This window comes from Triticum urartu, chromosome 4A, assembly GCF_056163025.1.
Source record: "Triticum urartu cultivar PI428250 chromosome 4A, HENAU_Tu73, whole genome shotgun sequence".
Classification (NCBI taxonomy): Eukaryota; Viridiplantae; Streptophyta; class Magnoliopsida; order Poales; family Poaceae; genus Triticum; species Triticum urartu.
In genome coordinates this window covers 392,037,361-392,053,537 of record NC_141876.1, presented here as the reverse complement: position 1 = coordinate 392,053,537, position 16,177 = coordinate 392,037,361, and positions in this window count along the sequence as shown.

Sequence of the window (16,177 nt, the reverse complement as noted above, 5' to 3'; positions counted from 1 at the left end):
CCCGCAACTAACTCATTTAGTTGCAATGCTTGCAAGGCTTAAGTGATGTGCATTACCGAGAGGGCCCAGAGATGCCTCTCCGACAATCGGAGTGACAAAACCTAATCTCGAAATACGCCAACCCAACATGTACCTTTGGAGACACCTGTAGTACTCCTTTATAATCACCCAGTTACGTTGTGACGTTTGGTAGTACCCAAAGTGTTCCTCCGGTAAACGGGAGTTGCATAATCTCATAGTTATAGGAACATGTATAAGTCATGAAGAAAGCAATAGCAACATACTAAACGATCGGGTGCTAAGCTAATGGAATGGGTCATGTCAATGAGATCATTCTCTTAATGATGTGATCCCGTTAATCAAATAACAACTCATTTGTTCATGGTTAGGAAACATAACCATCTTTGATTAACGAGCTAGTCAAGTAGAGGCATACTAGTGACACTTTGTTTTGTCTATGTATTCACACATGTATTATGTTTCCGGTTAATACAATTCTAGCATGAATAATAAACATTTATCATGATTATAAGGAAATAAATAATAACTTCATTATTGCCTCTAGGGCATATTTCCTTCATCCCTAACCCGTAGGGTCTACACACTTAAGGTTCGATGACGCTAGGGTTATAGGGAAAGTATGTATGTGGTTACCCAATGTTGTTCGGAGTCCCGGATGAGATCCTGGACATCACGAGGAGTTCCGGAATGGTCCGGGGGTAAGGAATTATATATAGGAAGTGAGAATTTGGACACCGAAAGTGTTCCGGGCATCACCGGTAATGTACCGTGACCACCGGAAGGGTTCTGGGGGTCTACCGGGAGGGCCCACCAGCCCCGGAGGCTTGCATGGGCCAAGAGTGGGAAGGGACCAGCCCCTGAGTGGGCTGGTGCGCCTCCCACCAAAGCCCAAGGCGCAGCACAAGGGAAGAGGGGGAAACCCTAGGCGCAAATGGGCCTAAGGCCCACCCTAGGGCGCGCCCCCCTCTCTCCCCCTTGGCCGCCCCCAATCCCATCTAGGGCTGCCGCCCCCTCCCCTCCTCCTATATATAGTGGGGGTTTTGGGGCTACCATACACGAAGGTCTCTCTCTCTCTCTCGGCGGAGCCCTACCTCTCCACCTCCTCGTCTTTCGTAGTGCTTGGCGAAGCCCTACTGGAGAACCACGCTGCTCCAGCACCACCACGTTGTCGTGCTTCTGCTGGAGTTGTCTTCCCCAACCTCTCCCTCCTCCTTGCTGGATCAAGGCGCAGGAGACGTCACCAGGCTGCACGTGTGTTGAACGCGGAGGCGTCGTTGTTCGGCGCTTAGATCGGAATCGACCGTGATCTGAATTGCTGCGTGTACAACCCCACCAACCGTGTTCTTGCAACGCTTCCGCTTCGTGATCTTCAAGGGTATGAAGATGCACTCCCTCTCTCTCTCGTTGCTAGCATCTCCTAGATTGATCTTGGTGACACGTAGGAATTTTTTTGAATTATTGCTACGATCCCCAACAGCAACAACAGCGGAAATGGTGCCACGACAACATTCCAATGATCCGAAAACTCATCAATATGTCGGTGCAAACAAAAGTGTGGATCTACGGAACATGCAAAAGATGGTGGGGTGATCCCGGTTATCGGGTTCCCACGGGTCGACGGCATGGAAAACGAGGAGGAACGTGCAATGACAACACAAACACGAGCATCTCATACAACACCCATGCATTCGTTCATGGGCGTCGTCTCGGGGTTATACCTTCGAAGCGTGCATTCGGGATGGATCGAGTTCGTCGAAGGAAGTAGTGGTATACGGTCGTAGTGGAAGTAGTCGTTCTTGCGACGGTAGTCGTACATGTGTCGGAGAGGAATTTGGCGCATCCAAGTCCTTCGGGGTTCCTTATTATACTTGCATTTCGGTGCGGTACTTAGCGATTCCAGGATGTAGAGGTACACTTGTCGTAGACATGTAGTTATTCATGTATCACCATGGTGTAGTCGTACTTGGCGTCCACATCAACATGTCCATGATGGCCAAACAAACCAATAGCAACCGAAGGCAGCAGGGTGCGGGGCAGGGCTTGAGCGATAAGGATGCCATGGGCGTGCAACAGAGCAAAGGGGCGGCGGGGCTCATGGGCGGCATGAACGGGCAGAAGGCGCTCGAGATCGAGCTCCTCTCGATCCAGAGCATGGCTGTGGCGCGGGGCGGAGGTGGAGGCCCGGCGAGGTCGGCGGCTTGGGCCTCCATGGTGGCAGCAAAGGTCCTCCGGTGGACTTGGGTGACGGTGCAGTCGGGAGCAGCAGAGGAAGGGGGAGCGGCCCTGGCTGGGTCCGTCAGCCGCCATGGAAGGGCTTCTGCTCGTCCCGATGAGCAGCAGGGTCGCCGAGCGGCGCGCGGGACCACGGCGAGGACATGAGGTCGGGACACGTCGGGAGGTGCGATGGTGGCGGGGAGGCGACCGGCGGGGCAGGAGGCACAGGCGAGGACGGTCGCGGGCGCGAGGGCTCGGCAACGCTCGGTTCCGACGGGGTCGCGGCCTCTCTGGAGCGGTGGATCGGGCGGCGAGGTCCGGCGATGGGGCGCGCTGGCGAGGGAAGGAGTAGGCAAAAGGGATCGGGCGCTACCCCTGGCAGCGATGTGTGGTGGCAGGCATGGGAATGAGAGAGAGAGATGGGGATCGGGAGAGAGCGTGGTGAGGGGCTAGGGTTATAGGTGCGGCTGGGCCTTGGGCCAAATGGATTGCAGGGAAGCAGGCCGGCCTAGCTGCTGGGCTCTCTTCTCTTACTCTAAAATAAATAAATAAAAACAAAACAGAGATAAGAAAGAAAAGAAAGAGAGGTTAGGGGTGGAGCTTGTGGAGGAGGGTATTTTTCTTAGGCTCCCGAAAATATGAGGAATTTAACAAAAATGGCCTCAGGATTTTTAGGGGAAGTAAAATTCGCACATGCTGAATTTAACTCGACATGTTTGAAGTTTTAAACCCATTCAAATGATCTCCAACTGGGTTGGAATTATAGGAGCTGACCCTACACACTGGATGTGATTTATGGGCACATTTGGAACATTTATGGATAAAGTAAAATTGCAACTCAATTTTACTAAAAGGCCTCAAATGAGGAATTGAAGTTGAGTTAGATAAAAAAGGAAATTTGAAGAACAATGCAAATGTGTTATGTGTGATTCCAAGTCAATGGAATGCTTTAATATAGCTCCCTAAATATTGGGAGCATATGTTATAAAGAGAACTCACCATGTGAATTCCCTCGGTTTAAATAGATTGAAAGATCTATGCAATTTATTTAAGTGAGTTTTTAGAAAGGTTTGCATGATGACATGATGCAATGCAAAAGATGCAATGATGAATGCAACAAACAAAAAATCACACAACGAAACTCGGAAAACATGGAAAGCATCTGAAGCGTCGGTTTCGGGTCGTTACATTCACGCTGCTCGGCCTCGTCTATCTAAGCAGGTAATCCACACCTGACCTCCATCCCCCTCCTCCTTCCACATCCCACATGCCCCGACCGCCGGTGCGACACCTTCCACCCAAACCACTGACCCCTCCACTAAATAAGCACCGCCCTAAGCCATGGTGCACGCACTATAGCCAGGAGCTCAAGGAATATTTGGCAGCGGAGAAGCAAATCGCGCCCGCACGCATGGATGAGGTCGTGATGGCTGCCATTCGTGTGCACCCCCAGATCTTGGAGGAGCACCTTGCCATTTACTAGCTACGCCGGTTAAGCATGCTCGGTTTACCCGTTGCATGTGCTGCTCATGCATTTCCTTCACAAATGCCAGTGAATTGTGCTATCTAATTTTACCATGCAATCTGTTGCTCTAGTGTATATATTCTATGTTGTGCGGTGTGGTGCTCACTTGTTAACTATTTGGTTAATTAGTTTTCGTCTTCAGTTAACTGTTTGGTTCAATTCTGCAAATGTGATGTTCAATTCTTCAGGCTGCAATTCCGTATTGTCTTCCATGTGAGAAATAAATTGAATTTATCTTTACAAAATACATGAGAAACTAATACAATTGCTATATTTTTAAGTTGTCAAGCATGCTTGGTTTGGTTATACATTGTGCAATGTGGTGCTCGGTTAACGTTTGCTTCATTTGTGTTGTGGTGTTTAGTTAACTATTTGGTTCAATTCTGCAATGCGATGTTCAATAGTTGTGGGTGCATTCTGTTATTGTATACCATGTGAGGAATACATTGAATTTGGATGTAGTAAATACATGAGAAACAAATACAATTGCTATATTTCCAAGTTGTTAAGCATGTTTGGTTTGGTTAACTGTCTGATCTTCTATTAGGAGTATGTTATATTGTGCAATGTGGTGCTCAGTTAATGTTTGGTTCATTTGTTGTGGTGTTTAGTTAACTACTTGGTTCAATTCTGCAATGTGGTGTCCAATTGTCGTGGGTAGAATTTTGTATTGTTGTGCATGTGAGGAATAAATCAAATTTGGCTGCACTTAATACATGAGAAACATATACAAGTGTTATATTTCCTAATTCTTAATCATGCTTGGTTTGGATAAATGGGTTTCCATGTGGCTTGAATTAATCTGATGAATCTGCAATGTGCTTATTTTTCATCAACATATTTTACTGATAGCATGCGAACCCTGACTTAACCTGCTGACGAGCTACCTTAGATGTGTTGTAGGGAAACAATGGGAAGCACTGAGATTTACAATCGAGGTTAGCATGTGCATGTTCGTTTTCTAATAGCGCATTATTGTGCAATTGCAGGAACCATTCTAATATTTAGGTTTTTAATAATTTGGTCTTGCACATGTAGGTCGTGCTGTCAGAGCTTTTGACTCACTGTTCGACCTTTTGCATATGGGGAAATGAGTTGTCCATGAATATCAATCAAGTCAAGAAACTCAGAAAGATTGTTAGGATAAAGAAATTAGCAATAAAAAACAACAAGATCTTTGTCTGCACAATAAAGAAGACATCAGTCCACTACAAGATCGTACTAACTATTATACCTTGTCTTTTTTTCCTTTTCCCCATTTCCAATATAGAGAAGATATTTATGCACATCCTTGTTTTCAGGCCTTTCCAAAGCAGTTCATTGATGATTACTGATACGTCTCCAACGTATGTATAATTTTTGATTGCTCCATGCTATATTATCTACTGTTTTGGACATTATTGAGCTCTATTATTCACTTTTATATTATTTTTGGGACTAACCTATTAACTGGAGGCCCAGCCCAGAATTGTTGTTTTTTGCCTATTTTATGGTTTCAAAGAAAAGGAATATCAAACGTAGTCCAAACGGAATGAAACCTTCGCGAACGTCATTTTCTCAACGAACAAGACACAGGAGACTTGGACCCTACGTCAAGAAACAAAAGAGGAGGCCACGAGGTAGGGGGCATGCCTACCCCCCCCCTAGGCGCGCCCTCCACCCTCGTGGGCCTCCTGTTGCTCCACCGACATACTCCTTCCTCCTATATATACCTACGTACCCCCAAACGATCAGATACGGAGCCAAAACCCTAATTCCACCGCTGCAACTTTCTGTATCCACAAGATCCCATCTTGGGGCCTGTTCCGGAGCTCCGCCGGAGGGGCATCGACCACGGAGGGCTTCTACATCATCACCATAGCCCCTCCGATGAAGTGTGAGTAGTTCACCTCAGACCTACGGGTCCATAGTTATTAGCTAGACGGCTTCTTCTCTCTTTTTGGATCTCAATACAATGTTCTCCCCCTCTCTTGTGGAGATCTATTCGATGTAATCTTGTTTTTGCGGTGTGTTTGTTGAGATCGATGAATTGTGGGTTTATGATCAAGTCTATTTATGAATAATATTTGAATCTTCTCTGAATTCTTTTATGTATGATTGGTTATCTTTGCAAGTCTCTTTGAATTATCAGTTTGGTTTGGCCTACTAGATTGATCTTTCTTGCAATGGGAGAAGTGCTTAGCTTTGGGTTCAATCTTGCGGTGTCCTTTCCCAGTGACAGTAGGGGCAGCAAGGCACGTATTGTATTGTTGCCATCGAGGATAACAAGATGGGGTCTTCATCATATTGCATGAGTTTATCCCTCTACATCATGTCATCTTGCTTAAGGCGTTACTCTGTTTTCATTAACTTAATGCTCTAGATGCATGCTGGCTAGCGGTCGATGAGTGGAGTAATAGTAGTAGATGCAGGCAGGAGTCGGTCTACTTGTCTCGGACGTGATGCCTATATACATGATCATACCTAGATATTCTCATAACTATGCTCAATTCTGTCAATTGCTCAACAGTAATTCGTTCACCCACCGTAGAATACCTATGCTCTTGAGAGAAGCCACTAGTGAAACCTATGGCCCCCGGGTCTATCTTCATCATATTAATCTTCCAATACTTAGTAATTTCCTTTGCTTTTTACTTTGCTTTTATTTTACTTTGCATCTTTATCATAAAAATACCAAAAATATTATCTTATCATATATATCAAATCTCACTCTCGTAAGTGGCCGTGTAGGGATTGACAACCCCTTATCGCGTTGGTTGCAAGGATTTATTTGTTTTGTGGAGGTACAAGGGACTCGCGCGTAGCCTCCTACTGGATTGATACATTGGTTCTCAAAAACTGAGGGAAATACTTACGCTACTTTGCTACATCATCCCTTCCTCTTCGGGGAAAACCAACGCAGTGCTCAAGAGGTAGCAAGAAGGATTTCTGGCGCCGTTGCCGAGGAGTCTACGCAAAAGTCAATATACCAAGTACCCATCACAATCCCTATCTCCCGCATTACATTATTTGCCATTTGCCTCTCGTTTTCCTCTCCCCCACTTCACCCTTGCCGTTTTATTCGCCCTCTCTCTCTATCCTCCCTCTCTTTCTCTATTTACCTCTTTTTTCCTGCTTGCTTTTTGTTTGCTTGTGTGTTAGTTTGCTTGCTTGTCACGATGGCTCAAGATAATACTAAATACTGTGACTTTACCAATACCAACAACAATGATTTTATTAGCACACCGATTGCTCCTCTTACCGATGCTGAATCTTGTGAAATTAATACTGCTTTGCTGAATCTTGTCATGAAAGATCCGTTTTCCGGCCTTCCTAGTGAAGATGCCGCTACCCATCTAAATAGCTTCATTGATTTATGTGATATGCAAAAGTAGAAAGATGTGGATAACGATATTGTTAAATTGAAGCTATTTCCTTTTTCGCTTAGAGATGGTGCTAAAGCTTGGTTTTTGTCCTTGCCTAAGAATATTATTGATTCATGGAATAAGTGCAAAGATGCTTTTATCTCTAAGTATTTTCCTCTCGCTAAGATCATCTCCCTTAGAAACGATATTATGAATTTTAAGCAACTTGATCATGAACATGTTGCACAAGATTAGGAGAGGATGAAATTAATGATACGTAATTGCCCTACTCATGGTTTGAATTTGTGGATGATTATACAGAATTTTTATGCCGGATTGAATTTTGCTTCTAGAAATCTTTTAGATTCGGCCGCGGGAGGCACTTTTATGGAAATAACTTCAGGAGAAGCTACTAAACTCCTAGATAATATTATGGTTAATTATTCTCAATGGCATACTGAAAGATCTACTAATAAAAAGGTGCATGCGATAGAAGAAATTAATGTCTTGAGTGGAAAGATGGATGAACTTATGAAATTATTTGCTAGTAAGAGTGTTTCTTCTGATCCTAATGATATGCCCTTGTCTACTTTGATTGAGAATAATAATGAATCTATAGATGTGAATTTTGTTGGTAGGAACAATTTTGGTAACAACGCGTATACAGGAAATTTTAATCCTAGGCCTTATCCTAGTAATCCCACTAATAATTATGGTATTTCCTACAACAATTATTATGGAAATTATAATAAGATGCCCTCTAATTTTGAATCTAATATTAAAGAATTTATTACTTCGCAAAAGAATTTCAATGCTTTGATTGAAGAAAAATTGCTTAAGATTGATGAGTTGGCTAGGAATGTTGATAGAATTTATCTTGATGTTGATTCTTTGAAATTTAGATCTATTCCACCTAAGCATGATATCAATGAGTCTCTCAAAGCCATGAGAATTTCCATTGATGAGTGCAAAGAAAGAACCGCTAGGATGCGTGCTAAGAAAGATGCCTTTATAAGAGCGTGTTCTTCTAGTTCCTATGAAAATAAAGATGAAGATCTAAAAGTTATTGATGTGTCCCCTATTAAATCTTTGTTTTGTAATATGAATCTTAATAATGATGGGACTGATTATGATCCACCTTTACCTAGAAGATGTTCCAAGAATTCAGAGTTTTTAGATCTTGATGCTAAAATTGATGAAAGTGGGATTTAAGAAATTAAAACCCTATATGTTGCTAAACCCACTATTTTGGATTTCAAGGAATTTAATTATGAAAATTGCTCTTTGATTGATTATATTCCTTGTTGCAATCCGTGCTAAATTCTCCTCACAGTTATAGTCAAAATAAAGCGTTCACTAAACATATGTTGATGCCTTGATGCAATCTTATGAAGAAAAACTTGAATTAGAAGTCTCTATCCCTAGAAAACTTTATGATGAGTGGGAACCTACTATTAAAATTAAAATTAAAGATCATGAATGCTATGCTTTGTGTGATTTGGGTGCTACTGTTTCCACGATTCCAAAGACTTTGTGCGATTTGTTAGGTTTCCGTGATTTTGATGATTGCTCTCTAAACTTGCACCTTGCGGATTCCACTATTAAGAAACCTATGGGAAGAATTAATGATGTTCTTATTGTTGCAAATATGAATTATGTGCCCATAGATTTTATTGTTCTTGACATAGATTGCAATCCTTCATGTCATATTATTCTTGATAGACCTTTCCTTAGAACGATTGGTGCAATTATTGATATGAAGGAAGGAAATATTAGATTCCAATTTCCGTTAAGGAAAGGTGTCGGTGTCAAAACCGGCGGATCTCGGGTAGGGGGTCCTGAACAGTGCGTCTAAGGAGGATGGTAACAGGAGGTAGGGAACACGATGTTTTACCCAGGTTCGGGCCCTCTTGATGGAGGTAAAACCCTACGTCCTGCTTGATTTATTCTTGATGATATGGGTATTACAAGAGTTGTTCTACCACGAGATCGGAGAGGCTAAACCCTAGAAGCTAGCCTATGGTATGATTGTATGTTGTCCTACGGACTAAAACCCTCCGGTTTATATAGACACCAAAAAGGGCTAGGGTTACACAAGGTCGGTTACAAAGGAGGAGATATACATATCCGTATTGCCTAGCTTGCCTTCCACGCTAAGTAGAGTCCCATCCGGACACGAGACGAAGTCTTCAATCTTGTATCTTCATAGTCTAACAGTCCGGCCAAAGGATATAGTCCGGCTGTCCGGAGACCCCCTAATCCAGGACTCCCTCAGTAGCCCCTGAACCAGGCTTCAATGACAATGAGTCCGGCGTGCAGTGTTGTCTTCGGCATTGCAAGGCGGGTTCCTCCTCCGAACACATCACAGAAGAATTTGAATACAAGGATAGTGTCCGACCCTGCAAAATAAGTTCCACATACCACCGTAGAGAGAATAATATTTCCACAAATCTTAATCTGCTGACACGTTTTGGCAACATGACATCATGCCATGGCCCGGTGATTATTCGAACCGTTTCCTTTAACTAGCCCCGCACATAACGCGAGGCAATTTTTTGACACGTCTTGTCAAAGCAGAGATCGCGTCCCCTTATCACGGGATTCTCATCAATACGGGCATGGGTAACCCAACCGCGCCATCGATTACGGTGCTTAGGGGATAAGCGAGTTTTACTAGGCTAGTGGGGACGCATAGTTTCATCTGCCCATATAAAGGGATAAGGATTCACCTTTTCATCCACGCCTTCTTCCTCCTTTGCTCATCCATTTTCGCACACTCGAGCTCCAGCGCCCAAGTCCGCACTTCCCACCTCAACCCTCTCCAACCATGTCCGGAGCGGGAGGCAGGTAGATGGTCTCCTCCGTTACAGAGGGACACATCAAGAAGCTGAGGAGAGTCGGATACCTGTCCGATGACATCGCGCACCGGCTCCCAGATGAGGGGCAGCTCATCCCCACCCCAGGCCCCATGAGAGGGTAGTGTTCCTTACCCATTTCCTCCGCGGACTGGGATTCCCTCTCCACCCATTCGTCCGGGGGCTCATGTTCTACTACGGCCTGGATTTCCACGATCTGGCCCCGAACTTCATCCTCAATATCTTGGTGTTTATCGTCGTGTGCGAGGCCTTCCTCCGCATCCAGCCCCACTTCGGCTTATGGCTGAAGACCTTTAATGTCAAGCCGAAGGTAGTGAGCGGCCGCCAGGCGGAGTGTGGAGGCGCCATGTTGGGCAAGATGCCCAACGTCACCTGGCTCGAGGGCTCCTTCTTGGAGACCGTAAAGGGGTGGCAATCGGGGTGGTTCTATATCACCGAGCCGCGTGACCCTGAATCAGCAGCGGCCCCCGAGTTCCGATCTGGCATCCCCACGCGGCTCACCTCCTGGCAAGAGAAGGGCCTGTCCTGGGGTAGTTCGGTAGAGCTGACCGGACTTCAAACATGTATCCAAAACATGGTGAGCAAGAAGCTCAAACTCGTCAACATAGTCCAGGTCATGCTCATCCGCCGGATCCTCCCGTGTCAACGACGAGCTTTCAACTTGTGGGAGTTCGACCCGGCCCAGCACCAAACTCTGAACAGGCTCTTCAACACAACACACGAGGATGCCTAGAAGGTGCTATTCAAGGGCGCCGAGGTCCCTCCCTCCCTCACTGAGGACCGCGGGCTAAGCGCGAAGCACCGAGCGCATTCGGTGAGTTCTATACATCCAGTAGGATATTTTATTTCCCCTAGCTTAATTATGCGTGGGGTCTGATCTCCATTCCTTTGACAGTACTGGGTGGAGACGTCGGGGCAAATTAACTGTTCGGCCCCTCTGCCCGAAGACACTGCGGACGCTCTCCTTATGGAGATGCTGACTCCGGCCCCTTATAAGGTGCCGGAGAAGACCAAGAAGGCCAAGGGAACCCGAAAGAGTTCCCGACGCCAGGCGTCATCGGACTCATCGTTCGATAACTCTGCGACACACTCCTCCCCCGAAGACGAGGAGGAAGAAGAAGATGCTCCCCCTTCAGTTGGGGGAGACAAGAAAAGGAAGGCCGCCCCAACTGGGGAGGCCGAAGGGTCCAAGAAGGGAAGGACTCTCCTTCCGGACAGTTCCACCACCGCCGCGGAAGGCGAAGACGAGTGGCTGCTCAGGGCCAAGCCCCTAGCGAAGTCGTAAGTATTCAGATACCAGAGTAACTCATAGCATTCCTTTGTCGCACTGCTTCACCTAACACTGAATATGATTATGCAGGCCGCCACGAGCCTGTATCGATGTATCATCGGACGGCTCCCTGGGCTCGTCGGATATGGATAGCGATCCACTTCCGGCCGCCACCTCCCCTTGCCCTGCGGACGACGCCGAGGTATTGTCTCAAGAGGCACTGGGTCAAGGGGAGACAGTCCCGGAGGCGCCTCATGTCGACCTTCCGGACTCCAGGAGCAGAGGGAACAAGGCCCCTAAGGGCTCCGAGTTCGGCCCTCAGCCGAACACCGCGCCGGAACCTCCAGTGGTTCCGGACTCGGGCAGGCAGCCTCCTTCCAAGAGGGGTAAGACGCCTGTGCCGGTGACCTCTGTCCATCCAGAGGCGCCGGACAATCTGCTGGGAGCGCTTCGCAGCGCTTCCATCGACGAGAAGCACTGTACTATTATGAGTGCGGTGGTCCAGAAGGTTCAGTCCGCCAAGAGCGGATTGATTGAAGCCTGTGCCAGCCTTCTAACAGGCTTTGAGGTAAGTGTTTAAAATATAGGAAAAATATTACCGCACAGACAATAGCCCCTGATGCCCTGTTTGGTGTTCACAAAGAAAAGCCGAATAGAGGATCAAACAATATCGCAGGAGTCTAATATAAGTATGTCAATATGCGTATGCAGGCTTCGCTGATGGCATCTGCCGCACTGAGTGCGAAGGTCGCCGCACTGAAGCAGGACCTTAAAGGGTCCAAGGACGAGCTCGGCCTTGCCAAGAGGCAGCTCGAGGAGAACAAAGGTAAGTAGTACCTAGTCTATGGATATGTAAAAAGAATGCGATTGAAAAATGACAGGATCATCATGAATTTGCCAGGGGCCACGACCGAAGTGGCGACCCTAAAGCAAGCGTTGTCTAAGGCCGAAGATAAAGCGGCCAAGGAGTGCACCGAGCAGGAAAGGCAAGAGGCTCGGGTGGGCGAGGTGCAGCAAGAGCTCCAGGCTCTCGTGACGAAGCACGAGGCGTTGGAGCTTGACTCGAAGACGCGAGAGTCTGAGCTTGCCGCGGCCCTCGAGAGCGCAAAGAGTGCCAAGGCCGAAGCCCAAAAGGCCCTCCAAGAGATTGACGCAATGAAGAAAATAGCGGCGGGTAAGGCATTCTATATGCAAAGCAAGCATGTGAGAGTAAATTACCTATTACTTACCCGAATCCGGAGCTCTCCAGGAGCATTCGCATATTTGCCCCACAGCGTGTCGGATGCCGCACAGTTTTACCAGGCCGAGGAGGGAAGCTTAATGGAGAAGCTGTTCTGGTCTTAGTATACTGGGACCGAACACCCGATGCCTCTGAGCGACCAGCTAAAGCAGCTGGTCGAGCTACACAAGGCGGCCGAACAGGCCATGAAGGGCCTTATAGTCCGGCTGTGGCCTGGCGACGCCCTTCTGAACAGCTACTTCGGCCTGGTGAGGCGGCTTGTGGATGCCTGCCCACGGCTGGAAGTCGTCAAGCGGTCCGTCTGCATTGAAGGTGCACGCCGGGCTTTCGCCCGTGTGAAGGTGCAATGGGCCAAGCTAGACGCCGTGAAGCTGATCAAGGAAGGACCGCCGCAAGGCAAGGAGCATCGCACCCCCGAAATTTATTATGAGGGTGTCCTGAAGGGTGCCCGTCTTGTAGTGGACGAATGTCCAAAGGATGTAATATTTGAGTAAACTTGCTCGTGTGATCCTGTATGATGAAAACTTGTTTCATATGCGCTATGCAACGCTTGTTTGAATTTAAAATATTACCTTCTGTTTGGCTGTTTACCCAATCTGAGAGATGGCCAGTCCTCGGCTTCTGCCCCCATGCCGTGAGTGCTGGGGTGTTCAGGATAAACCTGAGCACTCTTGTTCCCATTTTTGGGTCCTTCGAGGGAGGTGCTCAACACAGCGAACAAGGCAACTGGACTAATAATGCTTTATCACTCTCACTTAGCCATAGAATTCTATAATTTTAAATTTCGGCGAAGCCCCTGGTATTTGGAAGGCCGAATTCGGGGCGCGATACACGCCTTTAAGCCGGACAGGACCGGCTCCTCGCTCTAAGCGGTATAAGTCTTTAGGGACTCGAAACCTCGCCGAACAGCGACCAGTCTCTCACCTTATCATGACAGTCAGTTTTAGCTTTCTCTACTGAGGTGCTTAGCCCAGCAGAACCGGGGCACAATCGCAGTAGTTCTCCTAGTGCTACCTTAGCCGATAGAGCGGAACGTAAGGTACCAAAACATAGGAGCCGGGCAAACCCAACATTTGACCAAAGACATGATTCGGAGTTGATGCATATAATGCTATAAGTTCGGGGTGCCGCACTTGTGAAAGTGTTCGGACTTCTCACACCATATTGTGGGGTACTTAAGCCCCTGGTGTATTGGTCGTACCAAAGTGTACGGTTGCAAGGCGTCATTAATGAACACATATATAAAAAAAGAAGAATGCAATAATAGTCTTAATGCTATGCATTGTTTATTCAAAAAGGTGCGTTAAAGCAGAATGATACAGATAGTGCGATAAGCAAAAAGTAGGACTATGTCCCTTCCAAGGGCAAGCTGAGGAATAGTATTAAAGCAAATATTTCACTCATTATCGTAATCCACCTGGGAGTTCCATGGTGTGACGTAGCTTTCTGCCTCCTTGGTTGCTGCATCATGTGTTCGGCAATCATGCTGCCGGACAGGGTTTCCAGAGATTAAAGTCCTGAAAGAGAAAAATAACAAAGCGGGAAGCCCCTAGTGCGGTTTAAGCCGCGTATTGGGGCGTGTCGTAGTTGTGCCCCCCTTCCCGCCTGTGCCCATGGTATTTTTAATGCGTAATTATGTATGTGTGGCACGAATTTCACCGTTTGGCTTGGGCCGGGGTGGGGGCCACATTGCTACGCGAGCTCAGATCGTGCCAGGCGGTCTAGTTGCCGATTACTCCGAGCGCGCTTGAAGGTGTGCGGGTCTTGAAACAACGAACTAGTGGATTTCCTTGAGAGGCTGCTTTGCACTTCTGCTGCGAGGGCCGCAGTGTGCTCCTCCGTGCGGAGAGAGCGCTCTGTGTTTCCATTAACTGTGATGACCCCCCGAGGTCCTGGCATCTTGAGCTTGAGGTATGCATAATGCGGTACCGCATTGAATCTCGCAAATGCGGTTCGCCCGAGCAGTGCATAATAAGCACTGCGGAACGGGACTATATCGAAGATTAATTCTTCGCTTCAGAAGTTATCCAGGGATCTGAAGACCACTTCCAGTGTAATTGAGCATGTGCAATGGGCCTCTACACCTGGAATGACGCCTTTAAAGGTCATTTTTGTGGGTTTGATCCTTGAGGGGTCTATACCCATTTTGCGCACTGTGTCCTGGTAAAGCAGGTTCAGGCTGCTGCCGCCATCCATAAGGACTCGAGTGAGGTGAAATCCGTCGATGATTGGGTCTAGGACCAGTGCGGCAAATCCACCATGACGGATACTAGTGGGGTGGTCCCTGCAACCGAAGGTGATCGGACAGGAGGACCATGGGTTGAACTTTGGGGCGACTGGCTCCGACGCATATACGTCCCTGAGCGCACGCTTCCGCTCCCTCTTGGGGATGTGGGTTGCGTATATCATGTTCACTGTCCGCACTTGTGGGGGGAACCTCTTCTGTCCTTCGATGTTCGGCTGCCGGGGCTCTTCCTCGTCATCGCTATGTGGCCCCTTATCTTTGTTTTCGGCAATTAACTTGTCGGCCTGCTTGAATACCCAACAATCCCTATTGGTGTGGTTGGCTGGCTTGTCGGGGGTGCCGTGTATTTGACACGAGCGATCGAGTATGCGGTCCAAACTAGACGGGCTCGGAGTGCTTCGTTTGAATGGCTTTTTCCGCTGACCGAGTTTAGAGCCTTTGAATCCGGCATTGACTGCCGTATCTTCAGTATTATCACTGTTAATGCGGCGCTTATGTTTGTTGCGATGTGACCTGCTATTGCCGTCCTTGGTATCCAAAGTACCATGGTTCTTTGATATGTTATTACTGCGAGCCAGCTAGCTGTCTTCTCCTGCACAAAAGCGGGTCATGATTGTCGTGAGGGCTGCCATAGATTTCAGCTTTTCCTGACCAAGGTGGCGGGCTAGCCACTCGTCGCGGATGTTGTGCTTGAAAGCTGCTAGGGCCTCCGCATCCGGACAGTCGACGATTTGATTTTTCTTTGTTAGGAACCGTGTCCAGAATTGCCTGACCGATTCCTCTGGCTGCTGAATTATATGGCTTAGGTCATCGGCGTCTGGTGGTCGCACGTAAGTGCCCTAAAAGTTGTCGAGGAATGCGGCTTCCAGATCTTCCCAACAGCCAATGGACTCTGCTGGCAAGCTATTGAGCCAATGCCGAGCTGGTCCTTTAAGTTTGAGTGGGAGGTATTTGATTGCGTGTAGGTCATCACCGCGGGCCATGTGGATGTGCAGGAGGAAATCCTCGATCCATACCGCAGGATCTATCGTGCCGTCGTATGATTCTATATTTGCGGGTTTGAAACCCTCTGGGATTTGATGATCCATTACTTCGTCTGTGAAGCATAGGGGGTGTGCGGCGCCTCTATACTGGGCTATGTCGCAACGCAGCTCGAATGAGTCTTGCCCGCTGTGTTCGGCCCGGCCGGTCTTACTTTTACTGTATCTGGCGTGACGATTGTCGTCTCGCATAGTGGCGCGCCCTCGTGATCCGTAGATCGATCTTGCATGTTTGGCTTTGTCCTCCAATACGTATCGCAGGTATGGCGTATTTCCCCATGCCTTTTTATTTGAATGGTGTCGGGGTGCAGGCTAAGCTTTTGGCTGGAATGCCTCTCTATCGCGGCCACGAGGTGGCCGATCAGCCGCGTCATACGCTTCTTCCTCCAGTCGAGGTAGCAA